We start from the raw sequence: 25,638 nt of genomic DNA, 5'->3' as shown, positions 1-25,638 counted from the left end.
AAATGAAAAATCCACCAAGCGTTGGCAAAAAAATTTAGAATCCAATTAGTCTATGTTCTAATTCTAGATAATGCAGGAAGGGCTGAAGCAGAGGCTCAGTAAAGCCTCAAAGGGTTTGGACCTTTGAGTCTAAACGGGAGGTTGGTGGCAGCACATTCTTGTGACAGCACTGGGCTGTTGGAATTGCAGCAGGGAAACCTGTGAAGGAGAGATCAGGCAGGAGAAATGTAGAATAAAGGAGGGTAAATGTTGTATCTTGTCCTTTGGAAGGATAGAAAGAGAAAAGCAAAAAGAATACCCATATCAGAATGGTAAGAGAGGAGAGCCCCAACTTCACCTCAAGGAGAAAGAAGGATCCAAGAAATGAGGGTGGCACATAGCTCCCTTTTGCTGGGGATGCAAAAGATGAAACAGGGAAAAGCCAAGGAGAATCTGTTCTGATGAAGGCCATAGAAGACAATAGTTTGGTGGAGAGGAACGGACTGGGAATATTGATATAGGGGAAATGAATATAATTCCCAACTTACTAGATGTCAGATGTGCTGAGTTTGTTTTCCACAAAATTAAAGAATGAATCCTCAGGAATAATGGAGTTTAAGAGTGGGAAAAATTCATTGAGAGAGATAGCTCCTGAGAGACAGGAGGTAACCTAAAAGTAGTTTTCTAAGAAGCCCACAGCTTAAAGGAGGTTTTACAGAGCAAAATCAGGAGGTGAGTACAATGTGGGTAAAACCATGATCAACCAATAAGGATAAAAGTATACCTGCTTAGCTGATACTGATCCAGTGGGGAAGCAGGTCATATAGCAAGTGTACAAGGAAAGAACAAAGACCTTTTCAGGAAATAATGGATCAGGAGGTCGTGGTCACCCACCTGGTGACTTACATTTATCTATAATTTATTGGACCAGGTGGTACCACTTACCTTTTCCCTGAGGGAGCATATAGACTTGACCATGTTGTCTCTGTTTTGAGGCCTGGTCCTTAACAGAGATGCCTCCAGCCGCAGCTGTGCTGTTCTCATCCTTGGCATTGACCCTTCTGAGGACCTATAGCATTTTTACCTAGCTTGCCTGTTTATAATGATATTGGAGTCAGCTTTAGAGAAAGGATATAAAAATGTCAGATTTTATAGCACTAAAGACAGTGCAGGGAGAGGTTCATGACCATAGTTTAAAATAACTTGACACTAAATAAAAAATGAACTAAGTTTTGATGATTTTGTTTTTGGAAATTATTATCTGAGGGCCACTTAACAGCAGCCCTGGGGAACCCCGCCTCACCAACAGGGCTCTCTCAAGTTCATTTCTGGTGTGTTCTAGTTTTGGCGGCTCTTGTTTAGCCTCATTTGTACTTGCAACATGATGACTCAGCTAGCTTGGTAAACCAGAAAGTTTGCCAAGTTTTGAATCTTAACAGGAGAGAATGCGAAAACATCAGACAAGGGCCGGCCAGAGAGCTCAGCAGATTAAAGCGCTTGCTTAGGCAGGCTCAGGGACCAGGGTTCGACCACTGGCACCACATGCCATGCTAGCCCTGCCCCCAGGGTGTGCTGAGATGGTGACTGAGACTGGGTGTGGTGGTGTGTGCCTGTAATCCTAGCTCCTGGGAGGCTGAAGAAAGGTGGATCACTACTAATCTAATCTGTGCAGTGAGACCCTATAGACCCTGTACTAAATACATGAAAAAAGAAAGAAAGAGAACATTTTCCAAAAAAGAGATAAAACACGATTTCAAAGAAATTACCCTTCAAATACTAGCAAAGAGGGTTAAAGGAACGTAACATTTATTTTGGGATTATCTTAAAGTCAGAAGTTTCAGTAATAACACTGAGCTAAGCGGAAGGCACAGCGGCACTGGTTGCCCTCTAAGCTGAGACTGCAGAGAGAGGGTACGTCGGGTGTGGCTGTCCTGGAGAGCACGCTTAGCTGGGCCAGGACTGGGCGGGGCGTCGCCCGAGCCTCCACCTGAGTGAGGCTCTCTCAGAGAGCGTCCAGCCTTTTCCATGTACTTGTTGCCATTTTTATGCTTCCAATTCCTAGAAGTTCTGTAGAATAATGCAAAAGTCCACTAGACCAAAATCAGACAGCTGTATGGTCTTGAGTCTGCTTCAAACTTTAAAAATTTACTTTAATATTTTACTATCATATTTCTGCAGTGCATACGATTGCATTTACCATGGAGACTTGGTACATGCACGTAATACATCTTAACTCTTTTTGTTTCTTTGCCCCGACTCCTTCCCTCGCTCCCTGATGCTTCCCTCCCTTGGTCCCCTTCCCATTTGGAAAAGTTCTGTTTTCATCATTCTTTCTCTTCATGTTTTTCTTCCCATCCTCTTTCCTGTATCTCTTGTTCCCTATCTGTTTATGAAAGTTTTCTGTAAGTCCTCTTTATTCTCTCTCTCTCTCTCTCTCTCTCTCTCTCTCTCTCTCTCTCTCTCTCTCTCTCTCTCCCTCCCCCATTGAGTTTTTCATATAATACCAGCCACATTATGTTTAAGCCTGTATATCTGATTTACTTCACTTAACATTATGGACTCGAATTGCAGCTATTTATGAATGTCTCATGTTTATCCTTCTTTACGGCAAAGTAGTGCTTCCCACATATAAAGATCACACTTTCTTTATCCATTCCTCTGTTGATGAGCATATGGGCTGTTTCCAAGATTTAGCCATTATGATTGTGCTGCTATGAACATGGGTGTGTACGGTTCACTGTGAAATGATTCCTTTCACTCTTTCAGGAAGATCCTAGAAGGGCAATAGCTGGGTCAAACTGCTGTGAATTTGGGAAAGTCATCCCCTCTAGTTTCTTTACCAGGATACTGAGGGTTTGTACTAGCACATCTTTAAAATCCTTTCCAGATCGGTGGTTAGAGATGGTCTGAGAAAGTGGCAACAAAAACAGTCTTTGATGGGGGCGTCTGCTACAAACATGGCTGACTACTGTGGTAGGCCAGGAATCGTAAGCTGCACTAACCACAGCAGGAGCTTAGCGTGGGGTGTTCACAGTTTCCTATAGGATAGTTATACTGTGCCACAAATTCTTCATGTGAATTGTTTTACTTTATCCTCCCAGCATAAGGAAAATGCAGTTATTATGGTGTTTTCACAGGTGAGAAAACTGTTCTTCAGAAAATTTACCACAGATCACACACATATGGTGAACTTTAAGATGGTATCTGGGTGGTCTGACTTCAAAGTCCAGAACAGCTAGCAAACCATTCTTTGTTTTAACCTTCAGAAATTCAAGGCAATAGACCAATTACATATTTATCAGAGGTTCTTAGAAAATTGACAGTTGATCACTGTAATTTGTGCTTGCTTTAAAAGAGATAAGTGTTATTAGTTAAATATTATTTTCTTTTAAAATTTTATTCTTGTGATAATACGTGTTGCTTTGTATTACTATTGCAAGTTGGAAAATTGGAGTAGTTGTTTGGATAATTAATTCTGAAGATTTTGCTAATGACAAAAAGTTGAACTATTCATGAGGTTAAGTTGAAACACACAGGCCTTATACAGAAATAGGTAGTGGAGCAAGAGACAGCTGGATCACCTATATTAACCACACTGTTTGGCCTAATTTCCTGTTTTCTAACAACAAGAGACTTCTTTAGTTCTATTACAGAGGCAACATATTTGATATGTGTTTTCAAATGTAATGCAAAATGAAAAAGATGAAAACAATTTGTTTGATACGCTCAGAATATTATAAACTCAGATTTTATTCCTTTGGGTTTGGATATGTCAGAAATAAAATGAAGATAATACTTAGCTTAACTACTATTTTTCATACAAGTAGCCATAGAAGGGTCATTCAGATATTGTTATTTATTGTTAAATCCAATGCTATGAATAATCAAATAATATTATCTCTATGCAGAATTGGGTGTAGCAGCACATGCCTGTGATCCCAGCCCTCAGGAGACTGAGGTAGGGGGATCGCTATGAGTTTGAGGCCAGCCTGAATTACATAGAGAGTTCAAGGCCAGCCTGCCATACATAGTAAGACATTGTCTTTTAAAAAAATCTTCTATACAAAGAATATAAAATACTTTTTGTGACTTATGAAGACAAATAGAGGATCCCTATGTAGTTTATGTTCTGGCACTCAGATGTACTCTTAAAATGATGTAACCAGTCAGGCATAGTGACACACACCTATTGTCCCAGCACTCAAGAGACTGAGGCAGGAAAATTGCTGTGAATTCCAGGCCAGCTTAAACTACACAAAAAGACCCTGTCTGGAAAAAAAAAATGCAACAAATCTTATAAGCATTCAACATGCAGTGACTTTACACATTGTCCTCTGCTCATTATGTAGGAATGCAGAGAAGGTCCATCTCATGCCATTTTGGGGCAGTGCCCTTTTACCTGAAGTTTGGAGGACTTATTTGTAATACAAGATAGTACTTTAATTTTTACCTTATTTAGTGGATATGTGGCTTGATTCTGACAGAGAACAGTGTTCTTCATTTATGCATCTTTTCGTATTTTTAAGACTTTCCTTGTGAATTGGATTATTTTTCTTCACATTGTGATTGTTTCAACTTCTTTTCAGATTGTCTTTTTTTTTGAAACACACAGTTCACATCTGTGTAATACAGCTGGACCCAAGGTGCAGGACAGACCCGAAGGGTCTGGGTATTGCGCTCTAAAGAACAGATCAAATGTCACATTCTTCTGCAATTGTTAATTCACATAAAAATCAATATTTAATATTTACTTAAGGTTTTACTGCTCAGAAGTCATCCTGAGCCAAATATGCCTTTGTTCCCAGTTCTCCGTATCTTCTCATTCTCCATTCAGCAGAAGCCGAGGCTCTCCCAGTCGCTGCCAGTGGAGGACCATTCCCATGGTGTGAGCGATGGCATCGCAGTGCGGTCCTTTCCCATCACTCTGGTCTTTCTGTCCACCCAAATCTCCCCTCTCTGGACTTGTTTGCCTCTGAGAAGATAGAGGTGTAGGTCAGAGTTGCCACCCAGTTTATTGTCTTGCACAGCAGAGATCCTGAAATCATGAATGTCACCCTTCCCTCATAGGAAAATTTGGGATACAAAGAAATGAGAGAGAAGGTGCATGTTTTGAGATGCCCTCCTCATCAAAAACTTGAACTTCTAGTTCTTGGAGAGACTTATGACTGATGTGAGATACAATGTTGCGTTGACTTCTAACCAAGTTAGCTGATGGTTTTGAAAGATTTCATAGAAGTATACCTGGTGTACTTTCATCATTCTTGGTGATGAAACAAGGTAAGGTTTTCTCCATTCTTTTATGTGTCTTGTGATACTCTTTGTACATCTCTTTGTTAGAAAGATGTGTCAGAGTCCCAATAAGTTTCTTTTTTTATGTGATACCAGGGATTGAACTCAGGACCCTGTGCTTGCTAGGCAAGTGCTTATTCTACTGAGCTATCTGCCCGGCCCAATAAATTGTGTGGAATTCAGAAAAACAAAAGTTCAATGATTCTTTAAGGAAATTGCAGTGGAGATGGGAAGATGGGAAACAGAAGCATACACAATGGGAGGTGGAATATCTAAGAGGAGAGACAGTGCAAGACTGCAGTCAGACAAACACGCTTATTTGGTCGAGGCATGAATAGTCAGTGCAGGGGGACTGAAATAAGGAAGACTTCACACAGGAGGAAAGCTATAGTCTGGGAGCAGAGCAAAATGTGAGGTCTGTGTTGGAAGGGAAGGAGAGAGAGCATATCGCAGGAAATGCCATGACTCAAATCCAGGAGCAGCAGTAGGGAGCCTGTCTACTTGGAAAATCGAGGAATGTGGTCTACTTGTTCAATCACATTTGTTCACTGGGGATGTCCTGTGTGCTGGGCACTGAATCCACAGTAGTCAGAGACAGAGAAGACACACAAATGGGAAAATAAATGAAATGGGCAAGGTAGTCATCACAATTATGAAGGAAAAAAACAGCACTGCAATAGAGTATACGTGGGCACTGGGACTTAGATGAGCTGGCAGAGGAGGCTTTGTCAAGGAGGCATGTTTAAATTGAGATCTAGAAAGAGAGAGAGAGAGAGAGAGAGAGAGAGAGAGAGAGAGAGAGAGACAGAGACAGAGACAGAGACAGAGACAGAGACAGAGACAGAGAGAGACGGAGGCAGAGACTGTTAAAGAGAAACATAAGAACATTCTGGGACAATTGCAAAGACCCTAAGGTATGACTGTTTGAGTAAAGAAGACCAGTTCAGTGAGAACAAGGAGACAAAGGGATCAGATCAGAAACTTCAGAGCCTCTTGTAAGTCATTCAGGCTTTCACCCAGGTGCAATAGAAGTCATTGGAAGTTCCGGTCTGAATTCTGCTCCAGAAAGATCAAATGTATGCTGAGGGCATGCTATAGATAGGAAAAGGAAGAAGCCAAGTAATGATTTGGGAGATCATCCCAGTAACTAGGGTGAGAAATGACAGTAACATGGGCCCAGATAATGGCACTGCTTATGCAGTAAGGTGTTTGAGCTTGACATTACTTCAGGAGGGCGAAACCACAGAGTTAGGAACTGAAGGTGAAGGAGTATGTGTAGGTGACTAGCAGGGACTTCTTTGCTCTTCATGTACAAGTTTAGTGCTCACTGGCCACTCAGATGTCCACTGTGAAGCCCCAGCAGGGAGCTCTCAGAGCAGCTCTTCCCCTGGGGGGCTCACTTCTTTCCCTGTTCTATGGATGCCTTCTTTATTGCAGACTCTACTCTCAATGGCCTGTTCTTATGCCGAACACAGTATTGCACAGTACTGCAAAATAAATATATTACTCCTTCGATAAGGTACCCTATGTCCAGTGATAGATTTTTTATTTTTTTTCAGGTAAAAATGTTCCATCCAAAGGACACACATTTTAAGAATGCAATTTTAAGATCTTGGAGGCTGCAGCTGATATTTGGAGGGAGAGCTGAAGGAGTTTGCAGCACGCCTCCCATCATTAATCAAAGGCTATTTCTAACTTCTCATGATTAATCAATTTTGTTCACACTGTCACCTAATTATCTAGAGGGTCTGACTTGTAGGATAGTGTGCTGCCGAATATCAATTGAAATAGCATGTCTCTCTCTCCTCTCTCTCTCTCTCTCTCTCTCTCTCTCTCTCTCTCTCTCTCTCTCACACACACACACACACACACAAATAATTCAGCAGACAATATTTTGGACTCACTACTTTGCATGTGGAGTGAAAGTCATACATGGGTGAAGAAATTTTGCCTTCCCAATGTAGACTTAATAGAACCAAAATTTCACATCAGTGAAAATTATTTGTGACACTTGAAATGCCTTTAAATCTGCAGTGTTTGCTAGTAAAACCAAATGAAACCTGGAGGCCCCAAGTGGCTTACATGACTAGCCTCCTTTTCCCAGTTTCTGTCAGAAAAAATGAACAGGCAAAATCGTCTTGGCAGGTCCTCTGTTCTCCCTCCAGGCCCTTCTCACCCTTTGTCTGACACTTGAGATTTTCTATTACGAAAAGCTTTCCTTCTTCAAAGTCAGTCTACCAGGTCTGCCCTCTAATTAAAGCTTAAAATCCAATCAATGAATCTATATCATTTCTGGCATTACTGAGGTGGGAGAACACAAAGGTTTCCGAGTACCTACTTACCTGTCACAGTCTGAAGCAGGAGTTAGCTGGCAAGTGGAGAGGGTAGAAATGTCCGGGAGCTTTGCTGTGACAGGGAGACCCTTAATCAATGAAAGACAGGGGTGTGCAAAGCCATGTCCTTGTCCTAGGTGAAGGCCACTCAGAGGTGTGAAGTCCTTCCCACAGCTCCCCCAGGAAGAGAGCTGAAGCTAGACCTCTGCCTGAGATTCTCTTCTTGCAGCATGTTCTTTAAAAATTGGGAACACAGCATCATGTACATCCATAATTACTCAAATGTCTGAGTGAGGCCCCCTGAGGTTTGGCAGTGTACTGATATACTGAACTTGCTAGTGAACTCAGAGATCAGTTTAATGGGATATGTGTTTGATCTCAGCCATTTACCAGCTATGGATCCTGGTGTAGCCCGTCAAATTCTGTGAGTTTCAATATACTTGTCTGAATGAGTATGAAAGAAATAATACAGTGCCCAGCATAGTATATTGTTTATGACCAAGTAATATTTTTACCCTTATTTTCTTCAACAAGGAGTCTAGATTCCCTAAGATTCTAGTTTGAGAAATCAAATATATTACCTCCAGTTTAATAAGTTACTTGTTGATGGTACTGAAGCGTCTTTCTTTTTTGGTTCATTTATATATTCCAGCTGTGAGTGGATCTTTTCACAAAATAATTGGAGTGACAGATTTTTGAGTCAACCCAGTCATATCTGGCTTTCCCGTGCCTTGATAAACCCTTGTTCAAAGCCAACTTTTCAACCAAGAGACGGAGAACAGACGCAGTACTCCATCCAGCACACCAAAGGTATTGCCACTTTCAGGAACCTTGTGACTGTTGTCTAATTAAACCTCCGTATCAGTTTTTCTTTGTGGGTTGGTTTGGTTTGGCTTTCGAATTCCTCATACTTAGGTCATTTCAAAGAGGGTTTGTGGGAATGTTAAACCAAGAGCTCTTAACGTGGTAACCACAGAGTGATATTCTCCACAGTATGTCGTAGTAACTCAGTAGTGCTATGTTTTTCTGAGGAGATGACAATATTGAGCTGCTCATAAGCTGTGATTGGTGATGGGAAAAAATAGATGCTTCAAAGTAGTAAACATTGTCTTTTCTCCTTTTTAGAAAAAAAGAATTCCTCATACTGGGTTGCAGAGGTCCATACTGTATTTTCTAATCAAAATATGTACTTTACCGTAATGGTAGCTGGCTGTGCCTCTCAGCTGTTCTGGGGGCATACAGGAAGTAATCTCCATTTCACCCACTTGATATAATGAGGGTAAGATGTATACTCACATGTCAAAATGTAAGCCAATGAGTTTTACCCATGTTATGTGCCATGTTACATTTTAAGTGTTTGTAATGTTTGATTATATGTTTTATTTTTATGTTTTCTTATAGAATTACCCCAGTTCAGTACAATGCCACATGGAAATCCACCTTTACATCTTTGGCAGGAGGTTGAAAGTGTCGTGGCTATTGATAATTACTTGGAGTATGTAAGCCAAAGAAGTTAGGAATGTATGACAGATATGACACACAGAGATATGACAGATAGAGAAGTGCAGAATGAAGACCTTGATTCAGATCAGGAAGAAGGCTGTCGAAATGATACAAAGTTGTCATAGATGCTTGAACAATCCATTGTCAGAACTAAGTGAAACAATGTTATTAGGATATTGGCGGAGGTGAAACCCATCAGAGGAGATACCAACACTGCAAGTCAATGTTGGAAATTGTTTTTAATAGACAATACACTGCAAAATGTTTTAAAATAAACTAATAATACAATACAAAACATTATATATATGTATATCTCAATAGTAATACTCAAAAATATATTTATCACAACACCTCAGTATCTGAACTAAAAGTCTTCATAGCAGGACATTGTCATTCTAAGCATCAGAACCTAAAGGATTTAAGAAGTGATAGATGTGGCATTGAGATTTTTTAAAACAAAAGATTTTTTCCCTTCAAAATTGCCTGCATTTTGATGACAAAAAGACCCATCAAGAAAGAAAAAATTCTGACAATTTGGCTGCTATTTGCTCATTTCTTGAAAGGTTTGTTATTAACTGTCAAGCAATTTATACATAATCTAAATACATGACAGTTGATAAACAACATGCATCATTTCGTAGGTGTTGAAGATTTTGGCAATACATACTAAGTAAACCTTCCAAATATGGTCTAAAAATGTATGCTCTGGTAGATGCAAAGACATTTTAAACCTTAATTTATTTTTTTATCTACTTATTTATACCAGGGATTGAACTCAGGACCTTGCACTTGCCAAACAGCAGCTTATGCCCCTGAGCTATCTCCTTCACCCTTTATACCTTGAATTTAAATTTTGCACCACAAAATTTATCCTGGAAATCAGCCACTATGTCTTTATTTTTGTGATAATAAAACATGAACTGTCTGAATAAACTAATTGCACCTTGTTTGAAAAGCAACCTAAATGTCGTGTTTGACAATTGGTTCGTTACTTATACGTTAATGTTATATTTGCAAAAAAAAAAAAAAAAAAAAAAAAAAAAGGAACTATTTACAAGAAAAAGGCCAAATTCAGATGAATGTCCATTTTGTATCTGTATTCAAAATAGTTAAGATAGATATATAGTTACATTCTCTTAATGAATAGAGGGATTTGTTCTAATGGAGTTTGTAAATAGGATATCATGTCTGCGTCTTGTACAGCAAATGACCACTAGGAATCGTTTTTTGTTTGTTTGTTTGTTTGTTTGGTTGGTTGGTTGGTTTTTTTTGGTGGAACCGAGGATTGAACTCAGGCCCTTGCACTTGCCAGGGAAGGACTTATTCCACTTAAATGACCACTAGGAAGAGAGTATGCAATGTGTTAATTATTGGAACTGTCCTACCAATTTGATTTGAAACTGTCTCACTGCTATTTGTTTCTCAATAAAATTATGGAAAAAAACCACCTGAATTTGTTCTGGCCAGAGCTTCATTTCAAAGAGCGAGGCCAGGTGCTGCCTTCCCACCTGGTTATGTGGTTTCTCCCTCTTACATGTACCCCTGCCACCGTTATGCCACTCACCACAAGGTGGTGCAGCCAGGAGGACCCTCATCAGAGCAGCACTATACTGTTCAAACTTTCAGCCTCCACAAGTAGGAGGTAAATAAACCTCTTTTATTCTAAGTAAAAAAAAAAAAAAAAAAGCCAAGATTCCTGAAAAATGTTGCAGGTTCACAAGAAAAATGTGTTGTATAATCTTTGGATTTCAGAGTGACAACATTGACCTTCTATATGGTGAAAAATAAAACCCTAAGTAGTATTGGTAGTGTCAGCATTACACCATGATGATGATAAGAAGGACAGGGAGGCCAGGCATGATGGTACAAGCCTATAATCGCAACACTTGGGATGCTGAGGCAGAAGGATCCTGAAAATTCAAGGTCAGCCTGTGTTATAATGAGCTCCAGTGAGGCCCCGTCTCAAAACCAACCAACAAACAATTGGTGGTGAATCCTCAACACAAATGAAGCCACAAATGGTAGTATTTTATGACAAAATGAAAGGAGCAGTAGATATTGTTCACAAGTTAACACAGCAACTATGATGTTACTTGAAATGCAGTGTGTTTTAGTTGATACTAAACATGTCAGGCATAAATAACTTCATAGTTTACAAAGGAAATAAGTACAAAATATCATGGAAACATCTTCTTAGAGGATTGGAATTGGAATTGATAAATGATCAACTACAACAGAGGAAGCACAGTATGTATCCCAAGAACTCCACTGAAGAATTTGGGACAGATCAGTGAACAGACAGATGAAACACGCCAAGAGCCTCCAGAGGAAACAGAAAAGACCGTCAAGAGGTCAAGTATATCTTACCAAAGAAGACAGGAAAACAAAATGCATGCGCTGTCAGCGTAAGTGACACTTGCGCATGCAATGTTGTTCTCATCTGTGAAAACTGCCTTTGGTGTGATAATTGAAGTAAAGATTATTTCTGTTGTAGAATTTTATTAGTCTCATTGTAGTACACATCGGAATTGATCTCTGTTTCTATATGTTAGATTTAGTAAGCAAACAAACAGTTGATGCAGAAAATGCTGATGTTAATTCTAAACTTTCAGTATCTGTTGGATATTGTATTGTATCGATACTTCATTTTCCCCTGAGTGCACATTGTACAATATAATAGGAAGCTCCTGGCAGAAGGGAGGTAACAAGTATGGCCTGCCAAACAGGAAAAGAAAGTTAAGCACACATACTGCCAGTGTGAGCACAACTTGTGTGTAGAACATGCTGTGATCATGTGTGATGACTGCCCTAGATGCAATAGCTGAAGCAAAGATTATTTCTGTGGTAGAGTTTTGTTTGTATTTTCATTGTGGTTCGTGTAACAATTTCTTTCTGCTATTATTTTTAATAGGGTAAAAAAGTAAACCAGCGGATGTTAAAAAGGTTGGTACTTAGTCTAAATACTCATTACATATTAAAATTTAATATTTTAATTATATTTTATTTTCTAGTTAAGTACACATGGTTTAATATCATAAAACTCATAAAATTAAAATTAATAATTCATTAATAGAAATACTTCTAAGAGATAAGGATGGGCATTATACACCCACTCTAATATGCTCTTCAAAAATTTACCATGATGCCTCTGTATAATCTTTGATTTCATGACTTGGGCCACTAATTTGCTTTTAGCCACTTACATATTGCGTAATCACCCCAGATTCTGTAGACATTAACATCGTTTTGTTTGGAGCATCGCCCTGCAAAAGGGCCTGCCTCCCAACAAAGCGACTGTTACCTAGTTTGTGTTCATGTAGAAAGAATGTTCTTTTGAATGGTGTTACTTTTGAATCAGAATCACTTAACTCAGCACTCCTTAGCGTTTAATGTTCAGGTGGCTCACGTGAGGATTCTGTTAAAATTTAGGTTCTGATTCAGAAAATCTTGGGGTAAGGCTTACAATTCTGCTTTTCCTAAGCAGCTTCTTGGTTTTGCCAGTGCTGCTGGTCCGGACGTCACATTTGGGGTGGCAAGGACACCAAGGATCCTGCCAAGCTCTGTTCTCAGAAGTTCTAACCTGACAGTCTGTAATGGAACCGCAGCCCCCTCGCCTTTTATTAAATTCCACGAATAGTGCTTAAAATTATATTTGTGAAGACCATTTGTTGTTGTTACATAAATTTTTACTTGAAAGAAACCTTTGGATACTTTTTCGGGCAGAGGGGCTGATATTAGTATTGAAAATACGGGAAATCTGAAGGACATAATAGACGCTGAGCTTCGTTTGACCCTTCTTAATTAATAGTGTATGTGCTATTCACACTGCTGAATGGGACATTATCCCCCATTGCCGCTCAGAAAGCAGGAAACTAGAGACTGTCCTTGCACGCTTGGAGAGCATGGTGTCTCACAGCAGGGAGCATCTGCAGCCTGAGGGAAGCCTTGCAAATGATTTTATCCTGGCCCTACCAGAGGCCCTACCTGAGCCTGGTCGCTGCTGGGTCAGGAGAGACATAAGCCCGGACTCCGACACTGAATTTCGCCAGGCTTCCGTTTCATGCAGGAAAAGACACCTTCTCTGAGACCCTTGTGCAGGGGAACAAGGGAAAAGGCGGCAACCCTGCAGTGACACACGACCCGCAATTTTTCCGTGAAACAACAGCAGTTTAATTTGCCCCTGCATTTTCACTGACAATGATCTGCTGCATTACCTCTGAGTTTATTTAAAGGCAGGAAATCATTTCAGTTCTGTTCTGGAAACTTTTTATTAATGCAATTTTTCATATGGATAATCACGGAGGATAAAATAGAAATATCGTTGATTAGGCCTTTTGATAAAACATCGTGCAAACACAAATTGCCATTATTGGTATTAGAAAGTAAAATAACCTCTCATGCTTAACAATAAGCAAACATTTTGAAACTAACTTAAACAATCAGTCACTCCCTTCATTGCCCCAAATGACTGAGCAGCTACCAGATCAAACTTTTTTTCTGGTAAATGCTGCCTTAAGCTGATTTTCATAAACATGTCCAATCTAGCCTTTCCTGGTTAGAACAGAAATAATGTTATGATCATATTCTGCGTAATTGTGGCAACACATAAAATTGGCTATGATCTGCTGGGAAGAAGGAACACCCTAAGTTCTCCAATCTATTTACTTAAGAATACAGAGTTTGTAGGAAACAAGGAAGCCGTCCAAGAACCAGCTCATGTGTAAGTTCATGCCTTGAGTAATTCTTTGTCCCCTTTATCCCTTAAGGGAATACATACCTGCTTGTAAAGGGAAAATGTGTCTACTTGCTATGCTCTTAGAGTCCTTCTGACATGGAGAAAATAGCTAAGTCCTTGTTCAGCGATGGGTGTGATTTACGTGGAGGTTCTATTGACATCCTGCAGAGTGTGTACTAACATGTCACATGCTCTTGCTAAAGCTGCTGCTCAACTGCAGGGTTATTCTGAGTTCTTTATGGGCTGTCTCTCTCTGGGAGTGGGTATCAGAGTGAATCCCCGTCTGCCCCCTAACTTCTACCATGAGCTTTAAAGGGTCTAGACTCTTTTTCTCCATAGTTCTGCAGCTTCAGTACCTCTTTGCCCTTCCCCCACGCACTGGCTTAATGGTTTTTGCTGCTGAGTCTGAGCAGAAAACCACAGTCACATCCACCACCCATCCTCTGTACTGTATGACAGCACCTTTGCTGGGAATGAGGACCCACAGAATTCTAATTCAAGCAGATACCTACAGATATTGATATTAGGTGCAATATTAATTGTCTGGATAAAATTAAAAATTACAGCTATCTGTATGTCTACCGTTTTTAGAGTATTGCTCAGGGCCTTCTGCTTTTCTGCAACTTAAAAATGATTTTTTTCCCAATTGAATTCTGTACAATTTAATAGCACAGACACATGCCCCTGAAGAAGGCTAGGCAGTTTGGGGTGGTAATGCATCGAGCTATTTTCTCTTGTCAAAGCTAACTGTCATCTTATCCAATACAGAAAACACATAAGAAGCCATGGTCAGTGCTGACCCAAGTCTGACTTCTTGAAAAATGAGGGGAAAGAGGCAGCGGAGAGCTAAGAATTGCAACCAGCACCAGACATACTGCTCAGCAGCATAGCACCTGCCTGACAAGTGTGAGGCCCTGAGTTCAATTTCTGGTAAATAAATAAACAAATAAATAAATTGCAACCAACTTTAAAAAAGCAGTGCTTTCAGATTACTGTATCTGTATCCATTCAGTATTTAGGGGCATCGTGCCATTTCTGAGACAAGTTACCCAGACTAAGTGAAGGTAGAATACAATAATCACCCCATGAATTTGATAGAGGCAGCTGACCAGGCCACTGGCTAAAAGCTTCCTGCTTACTCAGTAGATGGACAGAAGCTTAAATTACTAATGCCCTTCTTGGCCTGACAGCGTTCATTGCTGAATCAATGAACCAAAGATAAAATAAGTCCGTGACTCATGCTGTCATGCACCAGTGAAAACCTGAGCCACGCCGTTGTAGTCACAGGGTCTCGTTCACATCTTGGTCCTGCTGTGAGACTACTTGTGTGATCTGGGGCAGTGCAGTTGACATCTCTGAGTTTTGCTTCCTTACCTGTGAAGTAATACCTATCTCACACCCACAGGCTGGGAGGATTAATAAGTGATGAAGACATCTAGAATGCCACTGTTTCTCGTTCCTTGTGCCATAGAAGTTGATTTATTTATTTACTGTGTGTTTGTTTCTAAGACAAAAGAAGAAAGGGCCATTCTCTGGCATTTTTGCTTAAAATCCCAAAATTCATTTTGTGTCAGTGTTGGGGAAAGTTCTATTTTAAGAAAATAGAAGTATCTAAAGTGTTCTTGTGATTTCAAGTGACAAGCTAAGACTTGGCATCATTCGTGATGCCCAAAGCAGTATCTTTCAGAGAAAGCTAGAGAAATAGAGCTAAGAAAGGGCGCAGAACATTACAAGAGACCACAGATCTCTAAGATCGCTGAGGGTCCTTTACAGCCTAGCGCTTCCCTCTGATTCTCCTGCCATATATTAGGAATGATTGTGAAATGTTCATGCTTTCAATATTGATTCCTTTTCCCTCCTCTTTAAGGAGGGTTAAGACAACTGAACTTAAAGGAAGCCTCTGGAACATCATTGCAAAGGGACTGTAAGAATGAGGGCTTGCCTTAGAGCCTGTGTAGTCTGACACTTCACCTTCAAGAATGCCAGTTTCATCAGGGGTCAAGATGAGGCTGAGTTCTAGGTAGAAGAGTAGCTCAAGAACAGTGTGCTCTTAACTATTTCATTAAGCTGTTTCCCTTCTGATTAAAGTATTGTGTTTTGTTTACAAGATATGGGTTAAAAAGTGAATTAAAATTATCATTAATTTTATTACCAAGATGTAGTTGCTGTTTAAGTTTAACCATAGTCTTAGCTGTCCAAATATTTTCTATTGCATGTCAGTATATGCGGGTGTAGACATGAACAGTATAAATTGTATATGTGGTTGTATGTATAATTTTCAAAGGGTGTATATACAGTATAGACTTCCTGTATAACAATGTTTAGCTCTTTTAAACATGATTTTCACTATAATAGGCTATAAAATTTAATAGCATTAAATAATTTTTTTTTTTGCAGAACCAGGGATTGAACTCAGGCCCTTGCGCTTGCCAGGGAAGCACTTATTCCACTGAGCCATCTCCCCATCCCTGGCATTAACTAATATTCTGTAATATTAGTTTAATTCATGGATGTACCATACAGTTTTAAAACTGCCTCATATTTTAGGACATTTTGCTTGCTTTCTGTAACTTTTTCCTCAGTGAAAGTCGGTCTTCAGAATTTTGGGTGTCTTCATGATTTACGAAGATTCACCATAATACCCAACTATTATTTTTGTACTTACATTTTTACTAACATCAGCAGAGACACTTAAAAAATAAAAAACTTACCAAGAGGTTTCAAATTATATGTATGAAAACACTCTCCAAGAACCTTAAAGTGATATTTCTGAAAAATGACTAAAGGGCTTTTGTAGCCCACATATTACACTTACGGATATTGTATATACACTGAGTGGTGTGCCTACATTCATAGAGGACGCAGATGTATGTACACAGACGTAGGCGCAGGAAAGGGCAGGAGCCCTTCACTGCAGAGAGACATGCTCCTGTCAGCTTCCTGAGATTCGCATCCTCACCCTTTGCCTTTCTATCTGGGTGATTTGGGACATGCTATCTTATCTCCAGGTATGTTTTTTTTCTCCTTGATCCACCTCTAAAATAAAAATAATGGCACCTACTTCCTGGAATGGGGATGTGTGACCATTAAATTAGATTTTACAAGTTAGCATTTAGCAGAGAGCCTGGTAAATTATTTGTGAAAGTGATGACTATTTACATATTTTCTGCATGAAAGCTTCAAGAGATTTCTGGTAATTCAGAGCACGAAAGCAGGTCGTGAAATGAGAGTAGTCCTATTCTTAGAAGCTAAGGAAATTGCAATCTGATTTTGTTTTTCTACATGAAAGCTAGTTATTTTGGAGGAACTAGTAAATATATTTGTACTTTTCTTTTTAGCTCAAAACAAGTAGATGGGGATGGCTAGTGGATTTTATCAATTCCTGAGGGCTTTCCCACATAAGTTTTGTCATCTATGTTTATAAGGTGATGTTTGTGATCATAACTTTAGAATGTTGATTTTTCGAGTGCCGGAGCATAGCATATTCATCCTCAAATAGATTTTCGTAATGAGTTACTATGGCTTGAAATTTATTGATTAGCACCATAGATTTTCAAATCTGACTTTTGCTTTAGTACTTCACAGACTCTCTTAGTCCTCATTGATAACATGTTAAAAGGTTACTGGATGCTTTCTTTAACACTGCAGTGTGCCTTTCTGTGGGTTCCCATGGGCAGGCATGGGGTTCGCCAGGAAACGGTCATTCAAAGACTACTAATCGGCTTTTCCTGGGTGTCCATCCTGAATCCCAGATAAATGGAATGAACACATTCTTTGCAGGCATTGCAGAAGCTACTTGATTTTTAGGCAAAGTACTTTAACTAGTATCTAGTAACTAGTACTGTTATCTATTAACACTCCAAAGTGGGCACATTCAAACTCCTCATCATTGCCTTTACATATGTGTTCTTAGAATTTGCTTTGCTGTCTCCTCTTGTATTCATCATTTAAAGAGTAGGGAAGAGATTCAGTTAGCCAGAAAGAAATAATTTGTTCTTCAGAGATATTCCCGCTATAGAAAATACAGTGCTTATCAGAAGCCCAAGTAATGTGGATCATTTCTCTACTATTTGATGAGACTTAAAGACAAAGTATTCCCATTTTGCGTGAGAACTCAATTAATTTTCTGGATTAATCCTGTATGCTATTACTTGTGTACAACCAGCAGTCTTTCTAAAAATTACCAAAGATTCATGTAATAACAGAACTAAACCATCTTCCCATGTTATTTTTATTGGTCATTGAAGTTGGAAGGTAAGACTGTGGAACGGGTATTTTTAAAATGAGAAAAATATAGTTTAATTTGAATGTAGGTCTTTGTATAAAATAATACTCATAGTATAACTTGGGCTCTTTTGTACTTTAGGGAAGGGTCTGCAGGGTGTTCAGGGTCTCACTACTAGATCGGACTCGTAGTGATCTGCCTGTTTACAGCCTCACAAGAGCTGGGGTTACAGGCATGTGCCACTATGCCCAGTCTCAATTGCTGTCCCTGTGTGCCCCGGGGGTGGGGCTGGCTCGGTAGTGGGGATTGAACCCCTTGCCCCTGCGCCTGCTTGCAGGTGCCTTAATCTGCTGAGCTATTTGGCCAGCCCTGTAACTTGTTTTTAATTCTCCATTCTAAATTGTAAAAGAGACTATTTTTATAATATTTCAGACTATACAAAAAGTGTGCCTTAACTTTTATAATTTATACAATTTTTTATGAGTTTCTGACCACTGCAGCATGAGATATGTTTTTCCTTTTGGATGGAAAAACAAGCTCTTGACCATGTCTCTTCTTTCTGCTCCTCTCACAATCCTCTTGCAACTGTCCCTAAAGAAGCTAGCAGGAGTTATCAAGAGCTGCATCCAAAAATATATATTTCCTTTCCAGAGACTCACTGCGTTATCTGACATAATGCAGGCTCTAGGTTCTCTTTACCACAGGTGCACTGCACTCTGGGCACCCATAATTCACTGCACTGCACTCTGGGCACCCATAATTCACTGCACTGCACTCTGGGCACCCATAATTCACTGCTACACCCAAAGTCAAAAGAAAGCCTAATGACCATTAACAGCAATCCTATATTGAAAATACAACCCTGAAGATCATATGAAATATCATCTAAAACTCTCTGAAAAGAAGCACACAGCATAAGAAAAATGGAGCAGGAATAAATGCCTAATGGCTATAGGAAATAATGCAGCTAATGTAAAATAATTAACGTGATTTAAAAAAGAACTTTTTGAAGTGTCAATGAATAATTTTGTCTTTATTAGTGGTAATTTAGTTTTTGATTGTGTTATAAATGTGTGTTTTTATCCACTAAAATTAATCAGAATTAATTCTGGGCAATGCAATTATAAGCCAAATGACTTGGTTCATCTCAAGCTTCTTTAAAAAAATATTCCTTTTTAGTCAAGCATTATTTCTTCAAGTACTAGCAGATTTCTAAGATTAAATATTAGGCAGAAAATTTCTAACCTATATGAAGTCACTGGCAAAGTATGCACATATACATGTACATATACAAATCACGTGTGATACGACTACACAATTGTACTGATAGAATTATTTTCTATTTGATAAAGGGCAGTGATTATTTTGAGTATGACTGTAAGACACCATGCCAAATAAGATTTTTTTGTGTGTGTTTTCAGAAAACTCTCTTATACATGCTGACAGCATCACAGTGCATTAGGGAAAGGAGAAATCTTTTTTCTGGTGGGGAAGCCATAATAATCAAGTGTGATTGTTCTTGTTTCTTAGCTCTAGTTGTTATTCCTGACTTTAAGTTTGGAGTCATGGAAAATTGGAGCCTTATTACAGGTAGAGAGACGTCATTACTTCTCGGTCCCATGACCTCTTCTGCTAAGGAGTGGGTCACCAAGTGTCGTAACCCATAAGCTGGCACACCAGGTACTTGGTACCCCCTTTATTCTGCATTATCAGCCTAAAAGAGCATCCCCCAGAACACTCTGCATATTACTTAAATAACATGAAATCATAACATTTTAGCTCTAATGAGAAACTTGGGGGTTGTCACATCCAACATAATGTGTCAAGTAACAGATGATTCAGTTTCTAAACTATAGGACTCATGCTGGAGTTCTATTGCAAATTTGGTTGCCAAATTTGTCTTCTAAAATTCTTTAAAGCAGAGTCTTGAATTGTCTTTTGGAAAAGAAGGATAAGAACTATGCAAATGAATAAGGGATGGAATTGGAAACTTTATGAATAAAGATTTCTATTAAAAATTTTCTCCTTCTACCTACCCAGTGCCCTGGCATTGCAACCCAGAACAGAGTCAGTCTCCCTGGGATGGATCCTCAGATTATGTGGCCTAATGAAGTATTTTAAGTAAATTACTTGTAAACTGGTGACCTTGGCCATTTCACTGAGTTCTCTGAAGTTCAGTGTCTTCATCCAGAAGAAATAGTTAATAATACTTCCTGCTCCATTAGACGGTTGCGAAGATGATAGATAAAGACAATTTCTGTGCCTGTCACGTTGTAAGCAATTAATGACATAAGCGGTAGCTATTAGTAGTGACAGCAACATCCACTTGTACTACTGCTTCATTTCTTAAATAACAAGGAATCCAAGAACCACATACCCGTGCCACAATATGCTCAAGAGTAAAACAGGAAAACTGAGTCGATAGGGCTGGGAGTGTAACTCGGCAGTAGGCTACTTGCTGACCCCAGACTCCGTCTCCAGTGCTGCAATAAAGAGCAACAACAGCAGCAGCAAACCCCCTGCCCGAGGTTATTTCCACTCTGTTTCATTTCTAAAAACTCTAAGTAATGCAGTAAATTATTAATGGCACAGGAGATACTCTTTCACCACACAAATACCTATTATTTCATTGTAGAAATTGGCAAAAATCATTTTTTTAAAGTTAAAACAAATTTATCCATGACCATCACCATAATAATAGGACGTGGAGTTGTTTTAGCAGTCAACTAAGTACTTAATTACATAGGGGTCTGTGCTCAGCACTATATTTTGAGAACATAGGGACTGCTTCCTCTGGTAAGAATCTCCCTTTTCGCTCCTCGTAGGTGTTGCAATGATTGGTTTCTGGGAGCGCTACAGTACTTAAGTGAGCCTGGGAATTTCAAACCTCTCTGTTCAGTGGGCCATTTTTAAGAAAATGGTCTGAGAGCTCCACCTCTGAGGCATTCTCTGAGACTTCCTTTAATAGCTTCTCTTTCATGGAGATGAAAGGTCTAGGGTCTGAGCAGCAAGCAGCCCTGTAATTTTTGCCTTGACTCTGTGGTCTCCCATTGCTGACCATGTATCCATTTTACTACTTTGTTTATGACCCTTGCAAGGATTCTCAGTGTGCCCTGGGTGCTAAGCAGGGAATATGGGCTACTATAACCCTGATCCTCTCCATCTCTTCAGCCTTACCTCTCCTAGGCTTTAGCATCCTAGACTCTGTCTTTTCCTGAACAATTAATATGCCTTTTCTTCTGCTACTTGCTGCATTAGCAAGGTGAAGGGCCACTTGCAAGTTGCAGGATAAATAGAGTTCTAACTGACCTACACATTCTTCCAAGCCTGTTATCTCCTTCTAGAATCTTCTGCCTCTGGCAGATGTATTGAACTTAGCACATCAGCTAATGTTCATTGCTGCATTTATTTGTCTATTCGTTGATTTCCATTACCTGTGCTGAGACAGTAGCTATTTTGCATACATCTTTATATTTCTAATGTAGGACATGGTATCAGGAAGTAGTAGATTCTAAATAGAGTAGATATTTATTGAAAGAGTGAACAAACTATATTCAATGGTGAAGCAACCAGAATCAGTTCAGCCTGTGCTTCTCACATTGTTCAGTTCTCAAACTGAGGAAAGACTGCCTGTCCTTCCCATGGAAGAGCCCTTGGGAAGCTTGAGGCCACTCACAAAATGACCTGAGTGTGGTTACAAGAGGAGCGGTGCTTAAACTGTTTCTAAAAGTTGCAGGCATAGACTTTTCTATCTGTAAATATCATACAGCATCTCTGAATCTTAGAATCTTATTAAATCTCTGTTCTGGATATTTCAATCCTAAAGTACATAGACTAGATGCACAATATTGTGCTTACAACTAAATAAATAAATAAAATTAAAAAGTGTATAAAAGAATAGTAATATTTAAAACAGGGAATACAACTTAAATATAGGTCAGGTAAGCCTCTATTTAGATTATCTTTATGAATCCTCTTGTTTTATTTGTACACATAGTAAGTCTTAAAACTTTTGCCTTTTTGGTGGCCAAGTTAAACTCTAGAAGTAACTCAGGTTCAGAAGTTAGTTACTATACTGGTCAGTAATTTTATATAACAACACGAGAGACCTAAATGAATTTTTATGATTTTCTTAAGTACCTAATATTTAATATAAAAATTGCTAGCACCCATGGCATTGGAGCTTGTTTTGTTCCTCCGATCATCACAAATCAAGGACAAAGTGAGATTTTTCTTACTGCAAAAAAGAAGAGCAGTGCTTCTTCCTTAATATCAAATCTAATAGCTAGGAGATCTGGAGTGGATAGAATAAGAAGTAGATGTTAGAGGCAATAAGGTAGCAAAGAGCAGAAATAGACACATGCAGGGCTGGGGAGATGGCTCAGTAGAATAAGCGCTTGCCTGGCAAGTGCAGGGTCCTGAGTTCAATCCCCAGGCCCAGAAAATGAAAAAGAAAGAAAAGAAGGGACGAGAGAGAGAGAGAGAGAGAGAGAGAGAGAGAGAGAGAGAGAGAGAGAGAGAGAGAAAACATGCAAAAATGTGGCAAAGAAACAAACAAACAAAAAAAAGCAAGGAAACCAGCAGAAGGAAAATACACAAAGGAAAAGGGCAGCCAAGAAGGAGGAAAGGGCTTAACTAACAATAATTTTCAAAAAGTTAGCAACCCTGATATTGTTTTGCTGCCATTAATAATAGTTTTACAATTTTGTTTAACTTTTATAACAGTGGGATCTGCTCCCTAGTGGTTTGGCAACTGGTTACAACAGAATGGTGGAATGATATTTGGCTTACTGAGGGTTTTTCAAATTACATGGCACTTATCTCACAATATTCAGAGCTGCAGTGTGTAAGTTCACAATTTCGTGTCATGCCTTATACCCGAAGGAACTATAGATTTATAATTAAAACTTGAGGTGAATGTTAAAGAGAAAATTTTATGAACACGTGCTGTTTTGGTATGTGAAGCAGATCCCAGAATTGGATGAGATGTTGAATGTTTTATAAAACCATCCATATAAATCTCTTGCCTGAAAGTTTCTGGGCAAAGAGCAAACTATTACAGTACACAACTACATATGTGAGGCTAGAGGGAAATCATTCCTGCTATGAGCCCTGCTCAGCGACCCTGAGGCCACTGGGCATTGCGAAGAGCTCTTGGCATGTAGCCTCAGTTGAGCATGATGGGGCCACACTGTTCCAAAATTTCCAAATGGCTCGCTGGCTTTCCCAAAATCCCTCAAGTATTTCCCATACACAGGTATTTCTTCAAGTATGTCCGACCACTTCTTAAGTCTACATGTTGAGGTGGCCAGTGATGGTCATCAGGCCTGTTGAGTGTACATTTATAAAAATAATGCATATCCCTTGCAGTTTTTTTTTTAATTTTTTAGAGAACAGTCTGCAGGGTGTCCAGGGTCTCACTACTAGATCAGACTCATTGTGATTCTCCTGTTTACAGCCTCCCAAGTGCTGGCATTACAGGTGCACACCACCATGCCCAGTCTCAGTTGCAGTCTCAGCACTCCTGGGGGTGGGACCAGCCGGGCAGGCCCAGGGATTAACCCTGAGCCCCTGAGCCTGCTTGCAGGTGCTTTAATTCACTGAGCTATTTGGCCGGCCCCCTTGCAGGGGTTTTGGAAAGATTGTGAATAGCAGGTCTTAACCTAGAGTCAATGTTCACCAAGTAGAAACCTTTACTTTCTGTACTCGAACACTTGGTATGTAGTAAAAGTAAAAGGTGTGTTTTGAGCATGCTCACGGATTTTCCCAGAGAGCAGAAAGTTCAGACAGGAGTAGTTCACTACCTAAAGGAGCTCAGCTGTTGAAATGCTAAGAACGATGATTGTTGGGGCAGCCTATGAAGCGTAAGTCATACAGTGTGCTATATTTGGCATATGTAAGTCATGTAAATTTGTAGGTCACATGTTAGGTGCAAAAAGTTACAGGATAACTATGAGTGCTAATAAACAGCCATGCTGTCACACAACATCTATTCTACCTGTGAGGTCCAAGAAGGAAGCTCCTTGGATTTTTCCCTGACACCGTACCCCACTGGGAGGCCACCGTGGTGTGTCTGCAAGGCCTCACATTGTCTGGTCTTTGGTTCCCAGCTGCGGCTAAACCTACACTTCCATCTTTTGTTCTTTCAACATATTTAATAACATTTTAATTCTTACTCCATAACACCTAATTTTCTGTTCCATATTTTAAGGTTGAAGTTTATTCCTCTATTTATTTCATACTCAAAATGGTACATGCAACTAAAACATAAAAACTTTTTAAAAATAAACTACTTCTTTCTCACACTAGGAGAGACCCTGCTTCCTGTATCTCTGTGCCTTTGTTTCCAGTGCCTTTGCCATTTTCCGGCCATTCTTTGCAGCCATTGTGATGCTATTGGCTCCCAAGACCTGGCTGAGATTTTTTTTCCATAATTTTATTGAGAAACAAATAGCAATGAGACAGTTTCAAACCAAATTGCTAAGACAGCTTCAATAATTAACACATTGCATACATTTCGTCCTAGTGGTTAATTGCTGTACAAGATGCGGACATGATATCCTATTTACAAACACTATTAGAACAAACCCCTCTATTCGTTAAGAGAATGTAATTATATATCTATCCTAACCACTTTGAATACACAGATAAAAAATGGACATTCATCTGTATACACTTTTTTTGTTAACTTCCATTATTTGAATATTATAGGTGTGTTAACTCAGCAAAATGATTTAAAAGAGTCCAGTAGTCCATAATAGTACTGAGTCTTCTGCTTCACTGGCAATGTCAGAAATTGTTGAACTGAGTCCCCTACAGTTCAACATAACACCATGGCTTTACTTTTTATACTTTGTTTTTATACTTTTCTGCTGGATGGTGAAGACCAAGATAAGGCAGGACCTATGCAACAAGAGTTGTAGCTTTTGGGTCTGATAAGGTCAGTGAAATCCCCTCAGGATTTATCCTGAGATCCTGTACTTCAGATTGCAGAACCTTTGTCAGTGTCAGCCATGTGGATGAATCACGGCCATTGCTTGGCCAATGTGCTCTCTGTGAAAGCCTGAGAGAATGCTTTCTGTCCATGTGACTCTCCTTAGGCACACTCTACATCATCGATCACTTTCCTCCTTGGCCCCATAATCTCCTTCATCAGAAAATTTGGGACACTACCAAGTTACATGACATTACAGTACAAGTTCTCATATGTTCTCTGCTGAGTCACAATTGACCTTGGAAGGCTAGGGCCAAAATGTTGGCTTTCCTTGCGGCCCTCCTTTTTCTCTAATTTTGGTCTGTAAACTTAGGTTGTTAACCCTCCAGAAGACAAGCTTATTGTTATTACCATACAATGTAGGCTGTTAAGCTTAACCTCACTATCTGTCTGAATATCAAACGTCTTAGGCATAACATGGAGCAGGTATTTTTCATCAAGTATTGACATGTTGAACTTTTTTTTTTCAAAGTTTTATTGATTAAACAGCAATGAGACAGTTTCAAATCAAATCGGAAGTACAGTTTCAACAAATAATACACTGCATATATTCTTCTTAGTGGTTAATTGCTGTACAAGA

At 39.4% G+C, this 25,638-nt stretch overlaps 1 non-coding gene and 1 pseudogene across 1 annotated transcript; both read left to right on the top strand.

The window, feature by feature from the left end:
* Window positions 1–4,674: 4,674 nt before the first annotated feature.
* Window positions 4,675–25,638, top strand: part of LOC111814381 — a 72,110-nt pseudogene continuing 51,146 nt past the window's right edge.
* On the top strand, window positions 8,515–8,643 carry LOC111814838. Its single transcript, XR_002819716.1, has one exon. It is a non-coding gene; the product is annotated as a small nucleolar RNA SNORA25 (small nucleolar RNA).

This window comes from Octodon degus, unplaced genomic scaffold (genome assembly GCF_000260255.1).
Source record: "Octodon degus isolate 3935 unplaced genomic scaffold, OctDeg1.0 scaffold00009, whole genome shotgun sequence".
Classification (NCBI taxonomy): Eukaryota; Metazoa; Chordata; class Mammalia; order Rodentia; family Octodontidae; genus Octodon; species Octodon degus.
Note: the sequence above shows the minus strand (reverse complement) of the source record. Positions and strands in the feature narration are given on the sequence as shown.